At 40.6% G+C, this 14,256-nt stretch overlaps 1 long non-coding RNA gene across 2 annotated transcripts in view; it reads left to right on the top strand.

Annotated features, from left to right (window-relative positions):
* The window catches only part of LOC146776269 (uncharacterized), a 130,486-nt gene extending 125,883 nt beyond the window's left edge, over positions 1-4,603 (top strand). For both annotated transcript variants that reach the window (XR_014972154.1, XR_014972153.1), the window contains 3 exons: positions 1,784-1,849; positions 3,165-3,282; positions 4,543-4,603. This is a non-coding gene — a long non-coding RNA (uncharacterized LOC146776269). The remainder of the gene's footprint in view (positions 1-1,783; positions 1,850-3,164; positions 3,283-4,542) is intronic.
* The last annotated feature ends 9,653 nt before the right edge of the window (positions 4,604-14,256 follow it).

Raw genomic sequence — 14,256 nt, 5'->3', positions numbered from 1 at the left:
ACAGAACACAAACTGTATGTAATCTGTGTCTCTGAGGGCAGACCGGCAAGGCAAAGTGCATAATATTAACATACTGATGCCCTGCACTGTCTAATTGTCTAGTAGTAGTTAGTAAGCTTTACTTATTATTAACCATCAAGTTATCATTGTCATGCATTTCCTTTTTTACCCATAACACATCCATGGATATGGGAGTCTACAAAGATTGTGTTTTCTTTCGTTGTTTGTCCATGCGTACTGTTTTTCTTTGTCAAACCTTTCCCCAAACCCCCCTTCCCAACCATTCATCAAACCCTAACCCTCTTACCCCGGGCTGTGTTATTTATTGAGGTGACTACATTAATGTACACCAATAATTGATCACACGCTTGCTGGGGCGGACGTGGCAAAAGCAACACTAATTCAATTTCAAGGCAGGGGAAGGATCTTCTTCTGCTTGCCCACCCATGATAAGTATATTTGTGAGTTAACTTTTTTAACAAAGGAACGTAATCCATCATCATTAATGGCTGGCATAGATTGGCATCCTTCATATTACACACAGCATTAAAGATTACGCTTGTGTCTAGTGTAGGCCTAGTTGAGTGACTCAAACAACTACAGTTTGTAACTTGTTGTACTAGGCTATCCCCTCCACCGTTATGTTTTATTTACTTCGCTGGTCCTGATAGTTAATAAAAGACTGTCTCCAACGCTACTAAAGCCTGCTTTAGATCCTGGTGCTAGCAATGTTCCATTAGATGAAATTGCTGCCTTTGAGGCTGAAATACACTATCTCACATTAGAACAATAGTGTTACATGCTCACGGACGGAAGCTCATTTAACCTCTTCCCTTGCACTCTGTATGTTGGACTCTGATACTCAAGATGGATTGTTGCTAAGGATAATCTATGTTTTTGTATCTCCATCCCACTTTGAAAAAGGCCCCAGTGCTTTGAGTGGTTCAGAGTCCTTTACCATTCCCCCTCCTAATTGCCTTGCAGTCATGAATACAGATAGTAACCGACTGCATAACTTCTGATATGTCATCCTACTGTGTTGTCCGCTTCCACAAGGACAATTGGTCCAGTGGTGCTCTGACATCATAAAGCGAAAGCAAGATGGTGTGTGACATGAGGGCCAATCTGTTGCCTAGCAATCTGACATCATAAAGCTAAAGCAAGATGTTTTCTGACATGAGAGCCACTCTGCTGCCTCGCAAGCAGTAGGATGCATTTATATTGGTAATGAAATGAGTAGCAGGGTAGACAGGATGCCCAACTGAAAAGTAAGATGGTAAGATGAAAGAAATTAGGGCATTTTTTGAGACTTCTAAATTTGTACGAACGTACTTTTGAGCATAAGAGTCTCAACTTCACTTTTGCTGAACTGGTAGGAATTGGCTAAAATGAAGATGGTAATTATGCTGTTCATAGTTTTGATGATTCCCATTAACTGTAGCATGACCCTTCCCCACTCAACTTATCAGCTGGCTTAATTGTTACTGGTGTACCATATCCTAAAACAAATGAAGTGAGAAGGGTACCCTGCCACTTGGTTGTCAAAAAACTCTATCCATGTCCTAATGTACGTGCTACAGTTTAGTGAGTGTTAGCAAATGAGGCATCATTCAGAGAAGTATGGGAGGTTAGAAACGCAAATTGAGATTTGATTTTCTAATGAGCTGTTGATTTTCACTATAATACAGACTCCATAGTATTGAGCTGGTTACCCTTTATAAAAATCCAGATTTTTGGGATTGCTTATACTAAATGTGCTAACAGTGGACTTTTCCATCTGCAGATTATACTGAATGACCAGCAGGGGCAGTGTTTCACTACAGAGTTCCTCTGCATTGTCGAGACTGAGGTAAAAAAAAAATGTCTTCCGGCATACTGCATCATTTTACCAATGTTTATGGTAAGTAAAACTCGCAATCATTCCTTTAGGCATTAAAAAGACATTCACACTGCATCAGAATGTCCTCACTACCTTCTAGCCGGAGCCTGTGCCTGAATTGAATTTCTGTCAAGATGGAAGTCATATGGATCACATTGTGTTGGTCCTGATAGTAAATAAAAGACTGCCTCCAACGCTACTAAAGCCTGCTTTAAATCCTGGTGCTAGCAATGTTCCATTTGAGGAAATTGCTGCCTTTGAGGCTAAAAGGCACAATCTCACTTTAGAACAATAGTGTTACATTCTCACGGACGGAAGCTCATTTAACCTCTTCCCTTGCACTCTGTATGTTGCACTCTGATACTCAAGATGGATTGTTGTTAAGGATAATCTGTTTTTGTATCTCCATCCCACTTTGAAAAAGGCCCCAGTGCTTTGAGTGGTTCAGAGTCCTTTACCATTCCCCCTCCTAATTGCCTTGCAGTCATGAATACAGATAGTAACCGACTGCATAACTTCTGATATGTCATCCTACTGTGTTGTCCGCTTCCACAAGGACAATTGGTCCAGTGGTGCTCTGACATCATAAAGCGAAAGCAAGATGGTGTGTGACAGGAGGGCCAATCTGTTGCCTAGCAATCTGACATCATAAAGCTAAAGCAAGATGTTTTCTGACATGAGAGCCACTCTGCTGCCTCGCAAGCAGTAGGATGCATTTATATTGGTAATGAAATGAGTAGCAGGGTAGACAGGATGCCCAACTGAAAAGTAAGATGGAAAGATGAAAGAAATTAGGGCATTTTTTGAGACTTCTAAATTTGTACGAACGTACTTTTGAGCATAAGAATCTCAACTTCACTTTTGCTGAACTGGTAGGAATTGGCTCAAATGAAGATGGTAATTATGCTATTCATAGTTTTGATGATTCCCATTAACTGTAGCATAACCCTTCCCCCCTCTCAACTTATCAGCTGGCTTAATTGTTACTGGTGTACCATATCCTAAAACAAATGAAGTGAGAAGGGTACCCTGCCACTTGGTTGTCAAAAAACTCTATCCATGTCCTAATGTACGTGCTACAGTTTAGTGAGTGTTAGCAAATGAGGCATCATTCAGAGAAGTATGGGAGGTTAGAAACGCAAATTGAGATTTGATTTTCTAATGAGCTGTTGATTTTCACAATAATACAGACTCCATAGTATTGAGCTGGTTACCCTTTATAAAAATCCAGATTTTTTGGATTGCTTATACTAAATGTGCTAACAGTGGACTTTTCCATCTGCAGATTATACTGAATGACCAGCAGGGGCAGTGTTTCACTACAGAGTTCCTCTGCATTGTCGAGACTGAAGTAAAAAAAAAAATGTCTTACGGCATACTGCATCATTTTACCAATGTTTATGGTAAGTAAAACTCACAATCATTCCTTTAGGCATTAAAAAGACATTCACACTGCATCAGAATGTCCTCACTACCTTATAGCCGGAGCCTGTGCCTGAATTGAATTTCTGTCAAGATGGAAGTCATATGGATCACATTGTGTTGGTCCTGATAGTAAATAAAAGACTGCCTCCAACGCTACTAAAGCCTGCTTTAAATCCTGGGGCTAGCAATGTTCCATTTGAGGAAATTGCTGCCTTTGAGGCTAAAATGCACAATCTCACTTTAGAACAATAGTGTTACATTCTCACGGACGGAAGCTCATTTAACCTCTTCCCTGGCACTCTGTATGTTGCACTCTGATACTCTAGATGGATTGTTGTTAAGGATAATCTGTTTTTGTATCTCCATCCCACTTTGAAAAAGGCCCCAGTGCTTTGAGTGGTTCAGAGTCCTTTACCATTCCCCCTCCTAATTGCCTTGCAGTCATGAATACAGATAGTAACCGACTGCATAACTTCTGATATGTCATCCTACTGTGTTGTCCGCTTCCACAAGGACAATTGGTCCAGTGGTGCTCTGACATCATAAAGCGAAAGCAAGATGGTGTGTGACATGAGGGCCAATCTGTTGCCTAGCAATCTGACATCATAAAGCTAAAGCAAGATGTTTTCTGACATGAGGGCCACTCTGCTGCCTCGCAAGCAGTAGGATGCATTTATATTGGTAATGAAATGAGTAGCAGGGTAGACAGGATGCCCAACTGAAAAGTAAGATGGAAAGATGAAAGAAATTAGGGCATTTTTTGAGACTTCTAAATTTGTACGAACGTACTTTTGAGCATAAGAGTCTCAACTTCACTTTTGTTGAACTGGTAGGAATTGGCTAAAATGAAGATGGTAATTATGCTATTCATAGTTTTGATGATTCCCATTAACTGTAGCATAACCCTTCCCCCCTCTCAACTTATCAGCTGGCTTAATTGCTACTGGTGTACCATATCCTAAAACAAATGAAGTGAGAAGGGTACCCTGCCACTTGGCTGTCAAAAAACTCTATGTCCTAATGTACGTGCTACAGTTTAGAGAGTGTTAGCAAATGAGGCATCATTCAGAGAAGTATGGGAGGTTAAAAACGCAAATTGAGATGTGATTTTCTAATGAGCTCTTGATTTTCACAATAATACAGACTCCATAGTATTGAGCTGGTTACCATTTATAAAAATCCAGAGTTTTTGGATTGCTTATACTAAATGTGCTAACAGTGGACTTTTCCATCTGCAGATTATACTCATTGACCAGCAGGGGCAGTGTTTCACTACAGAGTTCCTCTGCATTGCCGAGACTGAAGAAAAAAAAAAAAGATGTCTTCCGGCATACTGCATCATTTTACCAATGTTTCTGGTAAGTAAAACTCGCAATCATTCCTTTAGGCATTAAAAAGACGTTCACACTGCATCAGAATGTCCTCACTACCTTATAGCCGGAGCCTGTGCCTGAATTGAATTTCTGTCAAGATGGAAGTCATATGGATCACATTGTGTTGGTCCTGATAGTTAATAAAAGACTGCCTCCAACGCTACTAAAGCCTGCTTTAAATCGTGGTGCTAGCAATGTTCCATTTGAGGAAATTGCTGCCTTTGAGGCTGAAATGCACAATCTCACTTTAGAACAATAGTGTTACATTCTCACTGACGGAAGCTCATTTAACCTCTTCCCTTGCACTCTGTATGTTGCACTCTGATACTCAAGATGGATTGTCGTTAAGGATAATCTATGTTTTTGTATCTCCATCCCACTTTGAAAAAGGCCCCAGTGCTTTGAGTGGTTCAGAGTCCTTTACCATTCCCCCTCCTAATTGCCTTGCAGTCATGAATACAGATAGTAACCGACTGCATAACTTCTGATATGTCATCCTACTGTGTTGTCCGCTTCCACAAGGACAATTGGTCCAGTGATGCTGTGACATCATAAAGCGAAAGCAAGATGGTGTGTGACATGAGGGCCAATCTGTTGCCTAGCAATCTGACATCATAAAGCGAACGCAAGATGGTGTGTGACATGAGGGCCACCCTGTTGCCTCGCAAGCAGTAGGATGCATTTATATTGGTAATGAAATGAGTAGCAGGGTAGACAGGATGTCCAACTGAAAAGTAAGATGGAAAGATGAAAGAAATTAGGGCATTTTTTGAGACTTCTAAATTTGTACGAACGTACTTTTGAGCATAAGAGTCTCAACTTCACTTTTGTTGAACTGGTAGGAATTGGCTAAAATGAAGATGGTAATTATGCTATTCATAGTTTTGATGATTCCCATTAACTGTAGCATAACCCTTCCCCCCCCCCCCCCCTCTCAACTTATCAGCTGGCTTAATTGCTACTGGTGTACCATATCCTAAAACAAATGAAGTGAGAAGGGTACCCTGCCACTTGGCTGTCAAAAAACTCTATGTCCTAATGTACGTGCTACAGTTTAGAGAGTGTTAGCAAATGAGGCATCATTCAGAGAAGTATGGGAGGTTAAAAACGCAAATTGAGATGTGATTTTCTAATGAGCTGTTGATTTTCACAATAATACAGACTCCATAGTATTGAGCTGGTTACCATTTATAAAAATCCAGAGTTTTTGGATTGCTTATACTAAATGTGCTAACAGTGGACTTTTCCATCTGCAGATTATACTCATTGACCAGCAGGGGCAGTGTTTCACTACAGAGTTCCTCTGCATTGCCGAGACTGAAGAAAAAAAAAAAAGATGTCTTCCGGCATACTGCATCATTTTACCAATGTTTCTGGTAAGTAAAACTCGCAATCATTCCTTTAGGCATTAAAAAGACGTTCACACTGCATCAGAATGTCCTCACTACCTTATAGCCGGAGCCTGTGCCTGAATTGAATTTCTGTCAAGATGGAAGTCATATGGATCACATTGTGTTGGTCCTGATAGTTAATAAAAGACTGCCTCCAACGCTACTAAAGCCTGCTTTAAATCCTGGTGCTAGCAATGTTCCATTTGAGGAAATTGCTGCCTTTGAGGCTGAAATGCACAATCTCACTTTAGAACAATAGTGTTACATTCTCACTGACGGAAGCTCATTTAACCTCTTCCCTTGCACTCTGTATGTTGCACTCTGATACTCAAGATGGATTGTCGTTAAGGATAATCTATGTTTTTGTATCTCCATCCCACTTTGAAAAAGGCCCCAGTGCTTTGAGTGGTTCAGAGTCCTTTACCATTCCCCCTCCTAATTGCCTTGCAGTCATGAATACAGATAGTAACCGACTGCATAACTTCTGATATGTCATCCTACTGTGTTGTCCGCTTCCACAAGGACAATTGGTCCAGTGATGCTGTGACATCATAAAGCGAAAGCAAGATGGTGTGTGACATGAGGGCCAATCTGTTGCCTAGCAATCTGACATCATAAAGCGAACGCAAGATGGTGTGTGACATGAGGGCCACCCTGTTGCCTCGCAAGCAGTAGGATGCATTTATATTGGTAATGAAATGAGTAGCAGGGTAGACAGGATGTCCAACTGAAAAGTAAGATGGAAAGATGAAAGAAATTAGGGCATTTTTTGAGACTTCTAAATTTGTACGAACGTACTTTTGAGCATAAGAGTCTCAACTTCACTTTTGTTGAACTGGTAGGATTTGGCTAAAATGAAGATGGTAATTATGCTATTCATAGTTTTGATGATTCCCATTAACTGTAGCATAACCCTTGCCCCCCCCCCCTCTCAACTTATCAGCTGGCTTAATTGCTACTGGTGTACCATATCCTAAAACAAATGAAGTGAGAAGGGTACCCTGCCACTTGGCTGTCAAAAAACTCTATGTCCTAATGTACGTGCTACAGTTTAGAGAGTGTTAGCAAATGAGGCATCATTCAGAGAAGTATGGGAGGTTAAAAACGCAAATTGAGATGTGATTTTCTAATGAGCTGTTGATTTTCACAATAATACAGACTCCATAGTATTGAGCTGGTTACCATTTATAAAAATCCAGAGTTTTTGGATTGCTTATACTAAATGTGCTAACAGTGGACTTTTCCATCTGCAGATTATACTCATTGACCAGCAGGGGCAGTGTTTCACTACAGAGTTCCTCTGCATTGCCGAGACTGAAGAAAAAAAAAAAAGATGTCTTCCGGCATACTGCATCATTTTACCAATGTTTCTGGTAAGTAAAACTCACAATCATTCCTTTAGGCATTAAAAAGACGTTCACACTGCATCAGAATGTCCTCACTACCTTATAGCCGGAGCCTGTGCCTGAATTGAATTTCTGTCAAGATGGAAGTCATATGGATCACATTGTGTTGGTCCTGATAGTTAATAAAAGACTGCCTCCAACGCTACTAAAGCCTGCTTTAAATCGTGGTGCTAGCAATGTTCCATTTGAGGAAATTGCTGCCTTTGAGGCTGAAATGCACAATCTCACTTTAGAACAATAGTGTTACATTCTCACGGACGGAAGCTCATTTAACCTCTTCCCTTGCACTCTGTATGTTGCACTCTGATACTCAAGATGGATTGTCGTTAAGGATAATCTATGTTTTTGTATCTCCATCCCACTTTGAAAAATGCCCCAGTGCTTTGAGTGGTTCAGAGTCCTTTACCATTCCCCCTCCTAATTGCCTTGCAGTCATGAATACAGATAGTAACCGACTGCATAACTTCTGATATGTCATCCTACTGTGTTGTCCGCTTCCACAAGGACAATTGGTCCAGTGATGCTGTGACATCATAAAGCGAAAGCAAGATGGTGTGTGACATGAGGGCCACTCTGTTGCCTAGCAATCTGACATCATAAAGCGAACGCAAGATGGTGTGTGACATGAGGGCCACCCTGTTGCCTCGCAAGCAGTAGGATGCATTTATATTGGTAATGAAATGAGTAGCAGGGTTGACAGGATGCCCAACTGAAAAGTAAGATGGAAAGATGAAAGAAATTAGGGCATTTTTTGAGACTTCTAAATTTGTACGAACGTACTTTTGAGCATAAGAGTCTCAACTTCACTTTTGCTGAACTGGTAGGAATTGGCTAAAATGAAGATGGTAATTATGCTATTCATAGTTTTGATGATTCCCATTAACTGTACCATAACCCTTCCCCCCCCCTCTCAACTTATCAGCTGGCTTAATTGCTACTGGTGTACCATATCCTAAAACAAATGAAGTGAGAAGGGTACCCTGCCACTTGGCTGTCAAAAAACTCTATGTCCTAATGTATGTGCTAAAGTTTAGAGAGTGTTAGCAAATGAGGCATCATTCAGAGAAGTATGGGAGGTTAAAAATGCAAATTGAGATTTCATTTTCTAATGAGCTGTTGATTTTCACAATAATACAGACTCCATAGTATTGAGCTGGTTACCATTTATAAAAATCCAGATTTTTTGGATTGCTTATACTAAATGTGCTAACAGTGGACTTTTCCATCTGCAGATTATACTGAATGACCAGCAGGGGCAGTGTTTCACTACAGAGTTCCTCTGCATTGCCGAGACTGAAGAAAAAAAAAAAAGATGTCTTCCGGCATACTGCATCATTTTACCAATGTTTCTGGTAAGTAAAACTCGCAATCATTCCTTTAGGCATTAAAAAGACGTTCACACTGCATCAGAATGTCCTCACTACCTTATAGCCGGAGCCTGTGCCTGAATTGAATTTCTGTCAAGATGGAAGTCATATGGATCACATTGTGTTGGTCCTGATAGTTAATAAAAGACTGCCTCCAACGCTACTAAAGCCTGCTTTAAATCGTGGTACTAGCAATGTTCCATTTGAGGAAATTGCTGCCTTTGAGGCTGAAATGCACAATCTCACTTTAGAACAATAGTGTTACATTCTCACTGACGGAAGCTCATTTAACCTCTTCCCTTGCACTCTGTATGTTGCACTCTGATACTCAAGATGGATTGTCGTTAAGGATAATCTATGTTTTTGTATCTCCATCCCACTTTGAAAAAGGCCCCAGTGCTTTGAGTGGTTCAGAGTCCTTTACCATTCCCCCTCCTAATTGCCTTGCAGTCATGAATACAGATAGTAACCGACTGCATAACTTCTGATATGTCATCCTACTGTGTTGTCCGCTTCCACAAGGACAATTGGTCCAGTGATGCTGTGACATCATAAAGCGAAAGCAAGATGGTGTGTGACATGAGGGCCAATCTGTTGCCTAGCAATCTGACATCATAAAGCGAACGCAAGATGGTGTGTGACATGAGGGCCACCCTGTTGCCTCGCAAGCAGTAGGATGCATTTATATTGGTAATGAAATGAGTAGCAGGGTAGACAGGATGTCCAACTGAAAAGTAAGATGGAAAGATGAAAGAAATTAGGGCATTTTTTGAGACTTCTAAATTTGTACGAACGTACTTTTGAGCATAAGAGTCTCAACTTCACTTTTGTTGAACTGGTAGGATTTGGCTAAAATGAAGATGGTAATTATGCTATTCATAGTTTTGATGATTCCCATTAACTGTAGCATAACCCTTCCCCCCCCCCCTCTCAACTTATCAGCTGGCTTAATTGCTACTGGTGTACCATATCCTAAAACAAATGAAGTGAGAAGGGTACCCTGCCACTTGGCTGTCAAAAAACTCTATGTCCTAATGTACGTGCTACAGTTTAGAGAGTGTTAGCAAATGAGGCATCATTCAGAGAAGTATGGGAGGTTAAAAACGCAAATTGAGATGTGATTTTCTAATGAGCTGTTGATTTTCACAATAATACAGACTCCATAGTATTGAGCTGGTTACCATTTATAAAAATCCAGAGTTTTTGGATTGCTTATACTAAATGTGCTAACAGTGGACTTTTCCATCTGCAGATTATACTCATTGACCAGCAGGGGCAGTGTTTCACTACAGAGTTCCTCTGCATTGCCGAGACTGAAGAAAAAAAAAAAAGATGTCTTCCGGCATACTGCATCATTTTACCAATGTTTCTGGTAAGTAAAACTCGCAATCATTCCTTTAGGCATTAAAAAGACGTTCACACTGCATCAGAATGTCCTCACTACCTTATAGCCGGAGCCTGTGCCTGAATTGAATTTCTGTCAAGATGGAAGTCATATGGATCACATTGTGTTGGTCCTGATAGTTAATAAAAGACTGCCTCCAACGCTACTAAAGCCTGCTTTAAATCCTGGTGCTAGCAATGTTCCATTTGAGGAAATTGCTGCCTTTGAGGCTGAAATGCACAATCTCACTTTAGAACAATAGTGTTACATTCTCACTGACGGAAGCTCATTTAACCTCTTCCCTTGCACTCTGTATGTTGCACTCTGATACTCAAGATGGATTGTCGTTAAGGATAATCTATGTTTTTGTATCTCCATCCCACTTTGAAAAAGGCCCCAGTGCTTTGAGTGGTTCAGAGTCCTTTACCATTCCCCCTCCTAATTGCCTTGCAGTCATGAATACAGATAGTAACCGACTGCATAACTTCTGATATGTCATCCTACTGTGTTGTCCGCTTCCACAAGGACAATTGGTCCAGTGATGCTGTGACATCATAAAGCGAAAGCAAGATGGTGTGTGACATGAGGGCCAATCTGTTGCCTAGCAATCTGACATCATAAAGCGAACGCAAGATGGTGTGTGACATGAGGGCCACCCTGTTGCCTCGCAAGCAGTAGGATGCATTTATATTGGTAATGAAATGAGTAGCAGGGTAGACAGGATGTCCAACTGAAAAGTAAGATGGAAAGATGAAAGAAATTAGGGCATTTTTTGAGACTTCTAAATTTGTACGAACGTACTTTTGAGCATAAGAGTCTCAACTTCACTTTTGTTGAACTGGTAGGAATTGGCTAAAATGAAGATGGTAATTATGCTATTCATAGTTTTGATGATTCCCATTAACTGTAGCATAACCCTTCCCCCCCCCCCCCTCTCAACTTATCAGCTGGCTTAATTGCTACTGGTGTACCATATCCTAAAACAAATGAAGTGAGAAGGGTACCCTGCCACTTGGCTGTCAAAAAACTCTATGTCCTAATGTACGTGCTACAGTTTAGAGAGTGTTAGCAAATGAGGCATCATTCAGAGAAGTATGGGAGGTTAAAAACGCAAATTGAGATGTGATTTTCTAATGAGCTGTTGATTTTCACAATAATACAGACTCCATAGTATTGAGCTGGTTACCATTTATAAAAATCCAGAGTTTTTGGATTGCTTATACTAAATGTGCTAACAGTGGACTTTTCCATCTGCAGATTATACTCATTGACCAGCAGGGGCAGTGTTTCACTACAGAGTTCCTCTGCATTGCCGAGACTGAAGAAAAAAAAAAAAGATGTCTTCCGGCATACTGCATCATTTTACCAATGTTTCTGGTAAGTAAAACTCGCAATCATTCCTTTAGGCATTAAAAAGACGTTCACACTGCATCAGAATGTCCTCACTACCTTATAGCCGGAGCCTGTGCCTGAATTGAATTTCTGTCAAGATGGAAGTCATATGGATCACATTGTGTTGGTCCTGATAGTTAATAAAAGACTGCCTCCAACGCTACTAAAGCCTGCTTTAAATCCTGGTGCTAGCAATGTTCCATTTGAGGAAATTGCTGCCTTTGAGGCTGAAATGCACAATCTCACTTTAGAACAATAGTGTTACATTCTCACTGACGGAAGCTCATTTAACCTCTTCCCTTGCACTCTGTATGTTGCACTCTGATACTCAAGATGGATTGTCGTTAAGGATAATCTATGTTTTTGTATCTCCATCCCACTTTGAAAAAGGCCCCAGTGCTTTGAGTGGTTCAGAGTCCTTTACCATTCCCCCTCCTAATTGCCTTGCAGTCATGAATACAGATAGTAACCGACTGCATAACTTCTGATATGTCATCCTACTGTGTTGTCCGCTTCCACAAGGACAATTGGTCCAGTGATGCTGTGACATCATAAAGCGAAAGCAAGATGGTGTGTGACATGAGGGCCAATCTGTTGCCTAGCAATCTGACATCCTAAAGCGAACGCAAGATGGTGTGTGACATGAGGGCCACCCTGTTGCCTCGCAAGCAGTAGGATGCATTTATATTGGTAATGAAATGAGTAGCAGGGTAGACAGGATGTCCAACTGAAAAGTAAGATGGAAAGATGAAAGAAATTAGGGCATTTTTTGAGACTTCTAAATTTGTACGAACGTACTTTTGAGCATAAGAGTCTCAACTTCACTTTTGTTGAACTGGTAGGATTTGGCTAAAATGAAGATGGTAATTATGCTATTCATAGTTTTGATGATTCCCATTAACTGTAGCATAACCCTTCCCCCCCCCCCCTCTCAACTTATCAGCTGGCTTAATTGCTACTGGTGTACCATATCCTAAAACAAATGAAGTGAGAAGGGTACCCTGCCACTTGGCTGTCAAAAAACTCTATGTCCTAATGTACGTGCTACAGTTTAGAGAGTGTTAGCAAATGAGGCATCATTCAGAGAAGTATGGGAGGTTAAAAACGCAAATTGAGATGTGATTTTCTAATGAGCTGTTGATTTTCACAATAATACAGACTCCATAGTATTGAGCTGGTTACCATTTATAAAAATCCAGAGTTTTTGGATTGCTTATACTAAATGTGCTAACAGTGGACTTTTCCATCTGCAGATTATACTCATTGACCAGCAGGGGCAGTGTTTCACTACAGAGTTCCTCTGCATTGCCGAGACTGAAGAAAAAAAAAAAAGATGTCTTCCGGCATACTGCATCATTTTACCAATGTTTCTGGTAAGTAAAACTCACAATCATTCCTTTAGGCATTAAAAAGACGTTCACACTGCATCAGAATGTCCTCACTACCTTATAGCCGGAGCCTGTGCCTGAATTGAATTTCTGTCAAGATGGAAGTCATATGGATCACATTGTGTTGGTCCTGATAGTTAATAAAAGACTGCCTCCAACGCTACTAAAGCCTGCTTTAAATCGTGGTGCTAGCAATGTTCCATTTGAGGAAATTGCTGCCTTTGAGGCTGAAATGCACAATCTCACTTTAGAACAATAGTGTTACATTCTCACGGACGGAAGCTCATTTAACCTCTTCCCTTGCACTCTGTATGTTGCACTCTGATACTCAAGATGGATTGTCGTTAAGGATAATCTATGTTTTTGTATCTCCATCCCACTTTGAAAAATGCCCCAGTGCTTTGAGTGGTTCAGAGTCCTTTACCATTCCCCCTCCTAATTGCCTTGCAGTCATGAATACAGATAGTAACCGACTGCATAACTTCTGATATGTCATCCTACTGTGTTGTCCGCTTCCACAAGGACAATTGGTCCAGTGATGCTGTGACATCATAAAGCGAAAGCAAGATGGTGTGTGACATGAGGGCCACTCTGTTGCCTAGCAATCTGACATCATAAAGCGAACGCAAGATGGTGTGTGACATGAGGGCCACCCTGTTGCCTCGCAAGCAGTAGGATGCATTTATATTGGTAATGAAATGAGTAGCAGGGTTGACAGGATGCCCAACTGAAAAGTAAGATGGAAAGATGAAAGAAATTAGGGCATTTTTTGAGACTTCTAAATTTGTACGAACGTACTTTTGAGCATAAGAGTCTCAACTTCACTTTTGCTGAACTGGTAGGAATTGGCTAAAATGAAGATGGTAATTATGCTATTCATAGTTTTGATGATTCCCATTAACTGTACCATAACCCTTCCCCCCCCCTCTCAACTTATCAGCTGGCTTAATTGCTACTGGTGTACCATATCCTAAAACAAATGAAGTGAGAAGGGTACCCTGCCACTTGGCTGTCAAAAAACTCTATGTCCTAATGTATGTGCTAAAGTTTAGAGAGTGTTAGCAAATGAGGCATCATTCAGAGAAGTATGGGAGGTTAAAAATGCAAATTGAGATTTCATTTTCTAATGAGCTGTTGATTTTCACAATAATACAGACTCCATAGTATTGAGCTGGTTACCATTTATAAAAATCCAGATTTTTTGGATTGCTTATACTAAATGTGCTAACAGTGGACTTTTCCATCTGCAGA

The sequence above is a fragment of the Triturus cristatus genome, chromosome 12 (assembly GCF_964204655.1).
Source record: "Triturus cristatus chromosome 12, aTriCri1.1, whole genome shotgun sequence".
Lineage (NCBI taxonomy): Eukaryota > Metazoa > Chordata > Amphibia > Caudata > Salamandridae > Triturus > Triturus cristatus.
Note: the sequence above shows the minus strand (reverse complement) of the source record. Positions and strands in the feature narration are given on the sequence as shown.